The sequence below is a fragment of the Bombus pascuorum genome, unplaced genomic scaffold, assembly GCF_905332965.1.
Source record: "Bombus pascuorum unplaced genomic scaffold, iyBomPasc1.1, whole genome shotgun sequence".
In the NCBI taxonomy this organism is placed as follows: Eukaryota; Metazoa; Arthropoda; class Insecta; order Hymenoptera; family Apidae; genus Bombus; species Bombus pascuorum.
Genome location: NW_026869757.1, coordinates 35,001 through 40,002, shown reverse-complemented (window position 1 = coordinate 40,002; position 5,002 = coordinate 35,001).

Sequence of the window (5,002 nt, the reverse complement as noted above, 5' to 3'; positions counted from 1 at the left end):
TCGTTTTTGTTTTCGTTTTTGTTTTCGTTTTTGTTTTTGTCCTTGTTTCTGTCCTTGTCTTTGTCTTAATTGGTTTTTGTTTGTACGAGACTAAGTCCAGCGGCATAATGCTCTTCGATCGCACACGACCAAGTCCAGCGGCGTGTCGCTCCTAGGGCTGTTGCGAATACTTAAAAGTCCCTACGGTCAAAATCATTGGGTTGCGACTCACCTTTACGAGTTGCTCGCTCGCTGCGCACGCTCGGAATGTTATAGCCTTACCTAAAACCAATCCACCTTGCGTTCGTTTTTCGAAAAGACCGCGATTTTCCGATAATTTACAGACGCGCGGGATCGGTTTTGAGGTTAGGCTAGTTTTATAAGAGCGAGCGAAGCGAGCGAGAAGCTACATCAATTCCCGCGCTATAGTTATATATCAAATGTTCTTTACTAACAATTCTCACCGATCGAAAGAAAGTTTCTGATTTGATAGAAGAATAACAGATATGTTTCGCTAGGTACGCGATTCGTGCTGATCGATGTATCTCGATGATGTTTTTGTTTTCGTTTTTGTTTTCGTTTTTGTTTTTGTTTTTGTTTTTGTTTTTGTTTTTGTTTTTGTTTTTGTTTTTGTTTTTGTTTTTGTTTTTGTTTTTGTTTTTGTTTTTGTTTTTGTTTTTGTTTTTGTTTTTGTTTTTGTTTTTGTTTTTGTTTTTGTTTTTGTTTTTGTTTTTGTTTTTGTTTTTGTTTTTGTTTTCGTTTTTGTTTTCGTTTTTGTTTTTGTTTTCGTTTTTGTTTTCGTTTTTGTTTTCGTTTTTGTTTTCGTTTTTGTTTTCGTTTTTGTTTTTGTTTTCGTTATTGTTTTCGTTTTTGTTTTTGTTTTTGTTTTCCTTTTCGTTTTTGTTTGTGTTTTTGTTTTCGTTTTTGTTTTCGTTTTTGTTTTCGTTTTTGTTTTCGTTTTTGTTTTCGTTTTTGTTTTCGTGTTTGTTTTCGTTTTTGTTTTCGTTTTTGTTTTCTTTTTTGTTTTCGTTTTTGTTTTCGTTTTTGTTTTCGTTTTTGTTTTCGTTTTTGTTTTCGTTTTTGTTTTCGTTTTTGTTTTCGTTTTTGTTTTCTTTTTTGTTTTCGTTTTTGTTTTCGTTTTTGTTTTCGTTTTTGTTTTCGTTTTTGTTTTCGTTTTTCTTTTCGTGTTTGTTTTCGTTTTTGTTTTCGTTTTTGTTTTCTTTTTTGTTTGCGTTTTTGTTTTCGTTTTTGTTTTCGTTTTTGTTTTCGTTTTTGTTTTCGTTTTTGTTTTCGTGTTTGTTTTCGTTTTTGTTTTCGTTTTCGTTTTCGTTTTTGTTTTCGTTTTTGTTTTCGTTTTTGTTTTCGTTTTTGACTTCGTTTTTGTTTTCGTTTTTGTTTTCGTTTTTGTTTTCGTTTTTGTTTTCGTTTTTGTTTTCGTTTTTGTTTTCGTTTTTGTTTTCGTTTTTGTTTTCGTTTTTGTTTTCGTTTTTGTTTTCGTTTTTGTTTTCGTTTCTGTTTTCGTTTTTGTTTTCGTTTTTGTTTTCGTTTTTGTTTTTGTTTTCGTTTTTGTTTTCGTTTTTGTTTTTGTTTTCCTTTTCGTTTTTGTTTGTGTTTTTGTTTTCGTTTTTGTTTTCGTTTTTGTTTTCGTTTTTGTTTTCGTTTTTGTTTTCGTTTTTGTTTTCGTTTTTGTTTTCGTTTTTGTTTTCGTGTTTGTTTTCGTTTTTGTTTTCGTTTTTGTTTTCGTTTTTGTTTTTGTTTTCGTTTTTGTTTTCGTTTTTGTTTTTGTTTTCCTTTTCGTTTTTGTTTGTGTTTTTGTTTTTGTCCTTGTTTCTGTCCTTGTCTTTGTCTTAATTGGTTTTTGTTTGTACGAGACTAAGTCCAGCGGCATAATGCTCTTCGATCGCACACGACCAAGTCCAGCGGCGTGTCGCTCCTAGGGCTGTTGCGAATACTTAAAAGTCCCTACGGTCAAAATCATTGGGTTGCGACTCACCTTTACGAGTTGCTCGCTCGCTGCGCTCGCTCGGAATGTTATAGCCTTACCTAAAACCAATCCACCTTGCGTTCGTTTTTCGAAAAGACCGCGATTTTCCGATAATTTACAGACGCGCGGGATCGGTTTTGAGGTTAGGCTAGTTTTATAAGAGCGAGCGAAGCGAGCGAGAAGCTACATCAATTCCCGCGCTATAGTTATATATCAAATGTTCTTTACTAACAATTCTCACCGATCGAAAGAAAGTTTCTGATTTGATAGAAGAATAACAGATATGTTTCGCTAGGTACGCGATTCGTGCTGATCGATGTATCTCGATGATGTTTTTGTTTTCGTTTTTGTTTTCGTTTTTGTTTTCGTTTTTGTTTTCGTTTTTGTTTTCGTTTTTGTTTTCGTTTTTGTTTTCGTTTTTGTTTTCGTTTTTGTTTTCGTTTTTGTTTTCGTTTTTGTTTTCGTTTTTGTTTTCGTGTTTGTTTTCGTTTTTGTTTTCGTTTTCGTTTTCGTTTTTGTTTTCTTTTTTGTTTTCGTTTTTGTTTTCGTTTTTGTTTTCGTTTTTGTTTTCGTTTTTGTTTTCGTTTTTGTTTTCGTTTTTGTTTTCGTTTTTGTTTTCGTTTTTGTTTTCGTTTTTGATTTCGTTTTTGTTTTCGTTTTTGTTTTCGTTTTTGTTTTCGTTTTTGTTTTCGTTTTCGTTTTTGTTTTCGTTTTTGTTTTCGTTTTTGTTTTCGTTTTTGTTTTCGTTTTTGTTTTCGTTTTTGTTTTTGTTTTCGTTTTTGTTTTCGTTTTTGTTTTCGTTTTTGTTTTCGTTTTTGTTTTCGCTTTGTTTTTGTTTTCGTTTTTGTTTTCGTTTTTGTTTTCGTTTTTGTTTTCGTTTTTGTTTTCGTTTTTGTTTTCGTTTTTGTTTTTGTTTTCGTTTTTGTTTTCGTTTTTGTTTTTGTTTTCCTTTTCGTTTTTGTTTGTGTTTTTGTTTTCGTTTTTGTTTTCGTTTTTGTTTTCGTTTTTGTTTTCGTTTTTGTTTTCGTTTTTGTTTTCGTTTTTGTTTTCGTGTTTGTTTTCGTTTTTGTTTTCGTTTTTGTTTTCGTTTTTGTTTTTGTTTTCGTTTTTGTTTTCGTTTTTGTTTTTGTTTTCCTTTTCGTTTTTGTTTGTGTTTTTGTTTTTGTCCTTGTTTCTGTCCTTGTCTTTGTCTTAATTGGTTTTTGTTTGTACGAGACTAAGTCCAGCGGCATAATGCTCTTCGATCGCACACGACCAAGTCCAGCGGCGTGTCGCTCCTAGGGCTGTTGCGAATACTTAAAAGTCCCTACGGTCAAAATCATTGGGTTGCGACTCACCTTTACGAGTTGCTCGCTCGCTGCGCTCGCTCGGAATGTTATAGCCTTACCTAAAACCAATCCACCTTGCGTTCGTTTTTCGAAAAGACCGCGATTTTCCGATAATTTACAGACGCGCGGGATCGGTTTTGAGGTTAGGCTAGTTTTATAAGAGCGAGCGAAGCGAGCGAGAAGCTACATCAATTCCCGCGCTATAGTTATATATCAAATGTTCTTTACTAACAATTCTCACCGATCGAAAGAAAGTTTCTGATTTGATAGAAGAATAACAGATATGTTTCGCTAGGTACGCGATTCGTGCTGATCGATGTATCTCGATGATGTTTTTGTTTTCGTTTTTGTTTTCGTTTTTGTTTTCGTTTTTGTTTTCGTTTTTGTTTTCGTTTTTGTTTTCGTTTTTGTTTTCGTTTTTGTTTTCGTTTTTGTTTTCGTTTTTGTTTTCGTGTTTGTTTTCGTTTTTGTTTTCGTTTTCGTTTTCGTTTTCGTTTTCGTTTTCGTTTTCGTTTTCGTTTTCGTTTTCGTTTTCGTTTTTGTTTTCGTTTTTGTTTTTGTTTTCGTTTTTGTTTTCGTTTTTGTTTTCGTTTTTGTTTTCGTTTTTGTTTTCGCTTTGTTTTTGTTTTCGTTTTTGTTTTCGTTTTTGTTTTCGTTTTTGTTTTCGTTTTTGTTTTCGTTTTTGTTTTCGTTTTTGTTTTTGTTTTCGTTTTCGTTTTTGTTTTCGTTTTTGTTTTCGTTTTTGTTTTCGTTTTTGTTTTCGTTTTTGTTTTCGTTTTTGATTTCGTTTTTGTTTTCGTTTTTGTTTTCGTTTTTGTTTTCGTTTTTGTTTTCGTTTTTGTTTTCGTTTTTGTTTTCGTTTTTGTTTTCGTTTTTGTTTTCGTGTTTGTTTTCGTTTTTGTTTTCGTTTTTGTTTTTGTTTTCCTTTTCGTTTTTGTTTGTGTTTTTGTTTTTGTCCTTGTTTCTGTCCTTGTCTTTGTCTTAATTGGTTTTTGTTTGTACGAGACTAAGTCCAGCGGCATAATGCTCTTCGATCGCACACGACCAAGTCCAGCGGCGTGTCGCTCCTAGGGCTGTTGCGAATACTTAAAAGTCCCTACGGTCAAAATCATTGGGTTGCGACTCACCTTTACGAGTTGCTCGCTCGCTGCGCTCGCTCGGAATGTTATAGCCTTACCTAAAACCAATCCACCTTGCGTTCGTTTTTCGAAAAGACCGCGATTTTCCGATAATTTACAGACGCGCGGGATCGGTTTTGAGGTTAGGCTAGTTTTATAAGAGCGAGCGAAGCGAGCGAGAAGCTACATCAATTCCCGCGCTATAGTTATATATCAAATGTTCTTTACTAACAATTCTCACCGATCGAAAGAAAGTTCGAAAGAAAGTTTCTGATTTGATAGAAGAATAACAGATATGTTTCGCTAGGTACGCGATTCGTGCTGATCGATGTATCTCGATGATGTTGTTGTTTTCGTTTTTGTTTTCGTTTTTGTTTTCGTTTTTGTTTTCGTTTTTGATTTCGTTTTTGTTATCGTTTTTGTTTTCGTTTTTGTTTTCGTTTTTGTTTTCGTTTTTGTTTTCGTTTTTGTTTTCGTTTTTGTTTTCGTGTTTGTTTTCGTTTTTGTTTTCGTTTTCGTTTTCGTTTTTGTTTTTGTTTTTGTTTTCGTTTTTGTTTTTGTTTTTGTCCTTGTTTCTGTCCTTGTCTTTGTCT